This window comes from Channa argus, chromosome 18, assembly GCF_033026475.1.
Source record: "Channa argus isolate prfri chromosome 18, Channa argus male v1.0, whole genome shotgun sequence".
In the NCBI taxonomy this organism is placed as follows: domain Eukaryota; kingdom Metazoa; phylum Chordata; class Actinopteri; order Anabantiformes; family Channidae; genus Channa; species Channa argus.
This window is the reverse complement of record NC_090214.1, coordinates 14,894,750-14,903,859: the sequence shown is the minus strand read 5'-3', so window position 1 is coordinate 14,903,859 and position 9,110 is coordinate 14,894,750.

Sequence of the window (9,110 nt, the reverse complement as noted above, 5' to 3'; positions counted from 1 at the left end):
ATTTGATAAAAGCAAATCATTTACTCTGCATGAGGACTGGACCACTGTCACCTCTCCTTTATCCCTCAGCTAATTCCCTCCTTCCAATTTTTCTTTTTTTTATTCTCTAACACCTCTCTCAACTCATTTATCTTTCTCTTTTTTACTTCTTGTTACCTTGCTCTTTTTCACTTGAGTTATCTACTACTACCCCCCCCCCCCCCCTCCCATTTCGGTTTTTATGGGCATAAATCTCTGATGAACAATGTTAACGCAGCATCTAAACACAAAAGGAAATTAGAGAAATAATTAACAAACAGATAAAATATAATCCATCTGATTTCCCTTTTGTCTCTTTTGTTTGTTTACTCATTTCTATATTTTCGGTTTTCCTTTCTCACTTTCCTTTCAAAGAGCACACTACTTTCGTTCTTTTCTCTCTTTTTCCTTTTATAATTAATTTTCACACCATGAATAATGCTTGATGAAGCATGCTCGATCAGTTCACATTTCATCACATCAAACCACATTATAATAGACACCACTGATGGATCATACTGCTCCATTATCGGATCTAAGTAAGAGTCTAAGTTCTGGTCTCAGTGGCAATTAAATCTGCAACTATGGCAACATTAGTAACTTGTCTTGTGTCTAACCTACAGAAAGTCATTACTCTAACAGGGTCTTTTTCTCTGTTCGACTACACGAAGCAGAGTTTGATCATTTCACGTCATTACAGAGTTTCATCACTTGAGGTAAAGTAAATTTTCAAGGTACCAAAAAGCCCTACAAGCCAGGTCATATATGTAAAAGTGTGATTTGCAAAGCCTTGGAGCCACATTTAATATTTTAAAGTATGGTTATGGCACTGTGATTATATGTAAATGTGTTTAGCCTGTGTGCATGCACGTTTAGTTTGTGTGTGTCTGTGTGTGTGTGTCCATGCATGTGTGTATTTGTGTGCATGTGTGTGTATTTGTGGGAAAAGCTTAAAACAGCACAGCAGGGCAAAGCTAGACTGTAAAAGATGTATTTAATCTGAAGATATTAGATTCAGGTTATTTTTACTTACCATCACTTGGTATTAAAAAAACACAGTTACAGTTATGGTGCAGTCAGGAGGTAGTTACACTTATTGAAGGAGAGCATGGGAAAACAGGAAGCAGCTGAGATTAGAGGGACTGTTTAATCAAGAAATGCATGTGCACCCTGACGCACACACAGATACACACACAATAGGTGAATTTGACCCATTTGGCTTCCCAGACACTGATGCACACACACACACACAGAGTATATTATTGCACTTGATATCTCTTTATGATATTTATTTATCAGCCCCTTCTATCGAAATACTAGTATGAACATTAATCTTTAACACACCCCAGGCGTAACCCTCCACAAATCCTGAATCTTGCAAAAGAAGTCTTAAAACAAGTGGCACTTCATTACTTTTGTTCTGACAATCTAGCAGGAAGACAAAGGTCTTTCCATCAAAGGAATAAAACTAGAAGTCCTCCAGAAGAAGCAACGAAGAGTTGATGTGATGGAGCAGGAATTCGGTGGTTGTTCTTTCCCACCTTTAGTGTAGATCAGTAGATAGTCTGTGTGAGACGTGATCTCAGTTGTGAGGAAGTACAGTTTAATCTAACCATCGTCAGACCATAGTGTCTCGGTGTAGGGGTCTGGACATGAGGCATAAAGTACACTGCAGAAATATAATATAATATTTGCATAACATTTGGAACAAATTGACATATCTTGGTAAAAACTGCACTTATTCAGAAGACATTCTATTTTAAAACTACAAGAGAAGTCCACTTGTAAATCAATAGATTAGACTTTAATACGTTTGAAATGCTTCTACCCACATAAGTTTGGTCTTATACTGGTCAGCAAATGACCTTGTTCGAATGGGTATTTTTTTTTAATATAAATTAATGTAATGTTTAAATCAGTTAATACAACAATGGCAAAGTTGAGCATCCCACCAAGGTAGGGTGGTCAGAAATGAGATTTGCTCTATGGATGTCTGTGCACAAAGTGAGTCAGAGAGTTAATCGACCTCCGGGATCGGAGACCTAACCGGAGTGAGTAGTCATCCTGTCAGAAGTCGTGATTGGCTCATTTAAATACCGCTCAGGTGTAATTGGCTGGCAAATTAAACTGTCATTATTGGACAGGCAATGAGGGGAAAAAAACACATGGGATTGACAGGACAAAATGTCTGCTATTCTCCCATGGGAAAACTCTAGGAAATAAGGTGAGGTGCATATAGACCCCCCCCAAGAAAGACACAGAAGCCTCATTCTAAAGTATATATGACACACTCACTCAGACATGCATGAATACATGCAGGCCAATACAGTATTTTCCAAAACACACAAAGTGCAAAGAAAAAGCGCACTTAGTTTATAATTATAATTTTCTTACACTAAATTATGAGTTGTTTTTTTAATTCACCATTCGGTTTCCATCTTGTGATTTGTCCACTCTCTGTTTTGACATGGCTCAGTAATAAAACTGATGGATAGACAGTGACCAGAGTTTTTCCAGGTGAACCCTGACCTCCAAGGGTGTGTGTGTGTCTGTGTAAGACTATGGCCCATCTGTGTGGGCCGTTAAGAGCCTCTCTCTCTTTGCCCTCTTATTCTGACCCACATCCTCAATGGTCAACACTGAGAGCACTCTGGCCCTTGGGAGGGTGTCTCACTTTCTCTGTGTGTGTCTGTTTATGAGCGTCAGTACATGCAGGACAAGTCTTATGAGGGCAAACACACAAAAAACATACACACACAAAGACTTTTTCATGATCTCATCAATGGATTATGAATACAGTATTAACGATGGCTGGGTGGCCCCTGGCCACTACTTACTGAATCAGATATGTGACATCTGATATGGCTTCAATTTGAAATCCATTTGTAATGTAATGTAATATGGCAGTGTGCTTCATGTGAAGGTCAGGACTCAAAGTTGAGTCTTTGAAAGATCATCATCATCATTACTCAAAAGACGGAGTCATCTGAGCTTTTTTAGAATATTTTGACTAAGCTTAAAAGTTAGGCTTTATACCTGCATAAAATATATTTTCTTTCATAGAATATCTACAACAAAAAATAGATAAAGCATAAAAACATTCTTAACTGAGGTTGTGACTCAGTTTTAGTATCTATTATCTCCATTAGCCTAAAGAAAAAATCACATTCCAATCAGAATTTTTAAAAATTTTCACCTTTCCAGTTTTATTATATTATAATTATATTTACAAAACAACAACAACAATCGTTATTAGTATCAACTCTACTCTGGGAGCAATAGTGGTGCTCATTGATCAAGGATCGCTGTGACTTGGAAGAAGTTTTCCTACAAAAAATGTTCCCAGTCACAGGTGGCCTGGGGTACAGTTCAACAGTTACTTTTTTAGTAGCACATGCAAACAATTGAACAAATGTGGTTTAGGCAGAATATTAAAAAGGTCTGAATACTGCACAGTAAATGTTCGACTTACGCCTGTCCCTGTATTATCCTTGGGCTGACTTCTCAGCAGCCAAGGTTCAAAAAAGGCTTTGCCTCATGTTATTGTACTATTAAAATGTGGTATTTAATATGACATTATAATGGCCAACTGTATTTTGCTAATGACATGGTCCAATGAACCATCTGTCTGGGGAACAAGAGGACAGCAGACATAAGATCAGCTGTCAGAGGTTGTCCACATACACACACATACACCGATATTTGTGTGCGGATACACACAAAATCACACACAAGCACAGAGGGTGCCATTAAGTGCTGTTTAGTATTGAAAGCCTTTGTTCGATGTGTGTTTTGGTGTACAAAGTACAAACAAATGGATTCAATCCCTCGGCGAACTGTGTGTGTGTCTCAAAGGCTTGTGCCCCTGTTGTGACATCATCTATGAATGTCATAATTGAGGGTCTGTAAATTGCCGCTTTTCCCTGCTCAGCGTCGCCCCATGTGTCAATACTGAGGTTCAAGGTGACGGAGCGGATCAATAAGCAGAGACAAGAGCCATCCCCTGAATTTACAGCCCAGTAACAAGAGAGTCATGAAACAACACTGCTGTAGCCTTCAGCAAGCTGCTGGACGAGACTGCAGCACTGCCGGCTCGCATTTGTCAAACATGAGCACCAGTGATTGTCCGAGGAAATTTGTGTTCCCGTTGTTGTTTTAGGACATTTTCAGGTTTTAGGATTTGTACCAGTTGCTGGTTGTGGATGTAAAAGAGTTTTCATTTGGATAATTAACAGGACACATCTTGACTTGTCACAGAGCAGCAAGCACAGGTGAAACTAATAACATTAGAGCAATTCTATTTAGTTGTCCCAGTGAGTCACGCCTGTGAGTAAGCATGTAGAACAGCAGGACCCAGCAGTGAAACACATAAATGAAATGCAGCCATTATTAATATTCTTAATTACAACTGTGTATCAGTGATACCACCAACTAAATATATTTACTCAAATAAAAGTAATTATATGACATTTTAACTACTTGACTAATTTTAGAGTGAAATATTTTCACTTCACTAAATTTAACAACTTTAGGTATTTGATTACCCACTGTAACAGTATACAATTTAGACATGTGCTTATTACAATTCTGAAAAGATCGTCTATAGTAGTATCAATAAAATAACATATTTAAGCACAACATGCTAATATTGTGCTTGTACCTCAAAGACAGATCCAAACACAATACTCACATGCAAGATAATGATTTACAACTATGCAGAACACTCACATTAAAGTGATTAAAAAGTCTTAAAAAGTATATATTGGCATGATTATCGAACTTTAAATGATTATATTGCCATCACTGTACTTTTAAATTAATATATGGGTATGGGATTATTTGGATTTGGATGCAGGTGTCCAATATTGTAAATTGTTCCTTTTGCCTCAAATCCTTTATGAGAGAGTATCTATACTGTACTTTTTTCCTACGAAGAGTAAGAAAAGCAACATTAAAATTAAACAGCACATTAGCTGTTTGAATATTAGAAAAGTTTGCAATTTCTTTAGTTTGTAAATGTGACTTAAATACAAAAAGAAAATACTGTATGTACTTTAGTAAACAAAGTCCATTTTTCATTTCTCTATGTGGGCGTGCACAGATGTGTGTGCATGCATTTATGAATTCATCACAGCAGCTACAGTGTCCAGAAGGCATGGATGTCACAATGATAGTAGGTGAGCTGTGAAGGTGACGATGCCTGCCGTGTCTGTGTGTGTATGTTTGTGATGGATTAGTTTCATTTCCAGTGTAAGCCATCTGTTGTGAGTGAGAGTGTGTATATTTGAACCCAAGCAGCAGGAGTAGGTGACTGATATGTGTGTCTGGTGGTCCATGTGTGTGTGTGTTATTGTCAGATTGTGTCTTTACCTGCATGTGTGCGTCTCAGAAGTAAATGTGTGTGTCTGTGTGACAGTGTTTGAGTGATGGGTCCAGTATAGCGTGTAGTATGCCAGACAGACGCAGGGTTTCTACAGCCAGGGGCAAAAGCGACGCTTGTGTACAATCAAACGTGTGTTGACAGGCGCGATGGACATCACACGGTTATGATGACCTCTACCTGCTGCAGGTGACAACCCCCATTCACCTCACCCCTGCCCTGCCACACACATACCCAAACACACACACCTTTCTGTAGTTGTACTCTCACTGATTGTGCTTCTACTGATATCAGCTGCCCTGCCCTCAGACACCCTAAGTCCACCACTGATTGTGACTTATGCTCACCAAATCTCAGGACCAGCTGAGGACTGTGAAGCAATTTTGGCCTCATGCCCATGCAGATGAGACAAGAGATAAAATTTACAGCCAAATTATTAGTGTGTTTAAACTCAAAAATATGGCAAGAATGTGAGAGGCTACAGTTCATGAACAGCTGGGTAGATCTGACATTGTCTTTCTTTGGGAAGAAACTTAGTTCAAAAAAAGTCTTGCAGCAGAGTTGCTTGTGTCCAGATGTGTTAAGAATAGAATTTCAGTGCACTACTGTACATGTGTGTCTTCTCTACTTTGCATGAATGCGAGTTTGATTCCATGTGCATTAGTGTTTGTGTGTGTGTATGAAGACAGATGTGGAAAGAATACTTCTGTGTGCTTTGTGTGTTTTTCTTTTTTTTAGTCTCCCTGTGAGCCCAAAACAAGGTAAACGTATAATAATAACATCTTCAGAATGTATCTTCCAATCTTTCTCCCTTGAGCAAAAAAACCCACACCACACACACCTCCTCCACACCTCCTCCCTGCCTCCTCCCCACGGCGGTGCAAGGAGCGTCCGGGTGTGAAATGTAAAAGGGAGAATGCTGTCGTTCAAACTGTCCCAAACACCAGCGTCTCTCTCTCTCTTTCTCCCTCCCTCATGCTCTTGCTTTCTTCCAGTGACTCTTCTTCATGTTTATTTCTCACTCTCTTTCTGTCATCATCTTTCTTCTCCTTTTGTCTCATTCTTCTCTCTCTCCCTCCCTCTCAGGTGGGCTGGCTGCTGCAGGTTGCAGGTGCGCAGGACCCCTCAGCCAATGAAAAATGAGTGCCGTCGCACGCCATGACTTTGATGAACCTCACCGTACGTCGGCCTATCACTCTTCTCCATTTGGCTTCCCCCAGAAAAACCTTCCTATCACACACCTACACACGAAACACAGTACACAAACACAAAAGTGGAAAAAGCTCTGGACCAAATATTTGTCTTATTGAAGGAAGAGGCTGCGCTCGGGTAAATACGCGGTCAAGAGGGCCTTTTTGTCTGCTTGCGCATGTGTGTACTCACATAATACCTGCAATGGAGGGTTTCTAGGATTATTTTTGGACACATTTGTTAAAAAGTGATTCAACTATCAGGTTACTGTGCTGAAAAAGTTTACTGAAAGTGAATAAAGTGATGGCCAACAGTTGTATGTACACTCTAAAAACTTATAGCGCACTTAACACTTGTTGAGGGGATGGGCCGACAAAACAATGTCCGGAGGTCAATGTCTTTATGTGTGTTTCACGTGTGTCTGTCACTGACATTGTGTGTCTGGTATTTGCTATGTGAGCAGCTACATATAAGAGTCTAGGGGCTAATCCCTCTCAGTTGGTCCCTAATCCTGGTCTAATCCCTTTAAAACTCTATCAGCCTCCCAGGACCTCAGTGAGGTTAAATCTTGTCAAGTCACAAACCCAAAGTGCAAAATCACACACACACACACACTCAAAATCACCTTGTGCGGGAGTTTTTGTGTTAACACATCTACATTTAAACTTGGGTTATGTCAATGTTTTCTGGGATCACACTGTACAAGATTCTGCTTGATCATCAAATTGTCATCTCTGTCTGTTTACTCACAGCACAGAGTTAACTGAACACTATTGTCCCGCCTAAATATGACCTTCTTCATCTTAAATGTAACATTTTAAAGCTTACTGTAGTCACTTTTACTCATAGCTTGATTGATTTGATTAGTGGTAATATAGCATAAAGTGTATTTTTTGCAATTACTGAGTGCAGTTTAATTTATTCATTAGGACAAGAACTATGTTTTTGTAAGTTTTGTAAACATATCTATAAAAAGCAAAAAAGAAGTACCCACTTTCATTATGCAAACATACAGAAACCCTTTAATCCTCTTGCTCCCCCTTTGCTTCCCAAACAGACAAATGCATTACACAAATGAAAAACAAATGAGAGGCTGAAAGAGAGGCGGGGGTGGGGGGTGGCAGGGTGAGTGAGATTTTATTTAAGTGTTCTTGTAAGCCATCTAAGATATTAATGTTGCAAAGCTACTTATCAATATTTAAGAACATAAAAGGAGCGTGAGGGTGGTTGTGTGTAGAGAGGGCGAACCAGGAGGGAACTGCACTCTCGAAGGTGCATACGTGTGTATGTTTGTGTGTGTGTTTGCCAGAATAACACAACAACCATCAGAGATGAAGAGTTGAGGTCTCTCTGACAGTTAGAGAAGGGGAATTACTTGGTCTCTGTCCCACTAAAAGACTTAACAAGCCCGTAAACATAGATGTATAGCACCCCCCCAGCACACCCACACACAAATGCACACAGGCAGAAACCGTAATGTTAAGTGATAGCCAGGATGGTAAATACAGTTTCTAAAGCCCTACAACATACTTGTTTTATGTTGTGCCTAAAAGGCATTGATTCATATTTAAACTTAAAGTATGTAAGCATGTATGGGTGTTGTGTATATATACAGCGCATGAATGTCTGGGCCATACACTGTTTAGGTTTTTTTTTAAACTACAATTAATCTAGTTGTAGTGATTATTATCATTATAATCTTAAGACTATGATACAGAGTAAATTGCAAACAACGCATTTGCTACAAATTCAAAAAAGAGGACACAAGTATCAACATTAAAAGTTTAACTTTTGTTTCATACTTTACCAATGTGAGTGCATTGTACTATTATGAGGGAGTCATTAGTTCAGAGCACTCTACAACTTATAAACATGAGCTGTTCTTACTTGAGGTCTTTCAAACTTGAAATGATGAGTTGAATAAATGAACTTTTGGAAGTTCACTCAACAAGACATCAAACTTGCATTGTTTGAGTTTGATGTTTTATGGTTTGAAAGAAAGCCATTAATGTGTTACCATAGAGACCTAATATCTTGAACTTAAAAGTTTCTTTATGTAATTGGCAAAGAAATTTATACTACAAAAGATTTTAAGTTGAACAAAATTGGCATTTAGTGTATTGAAATTAAAATAGCAATTCTTGTCCTTTACATTTTTAAGTTTAAGTTTTCATTTTCAGAAGGCAACCAGTTTCCTCAATTTTTCGAAATAAATTCAACTAATCCAGGTTTACAATGCATACAAGTTTTCCCTAACTTGCTCTTTAACACACTGACGGGGCCAGTGCATTTCATCATAACATCTTTTCCTCTCTTCAGTCTGTATAGGGTGTGTCTGACCATTTTTGTTAATTTACAAAAAAATGACCATCTAAATTATTCACATAATTTTGTAAGGTTTGCAGAGGTGAGGGTGGAGCTGGCTTTAACTTTTGCCTTTAGCTCTATTTTTTCATTTATTACTGTATGAAAATGTCCACGTTTCACACTATTTTTTATGATAATGTTTCTCCCCCTTTCT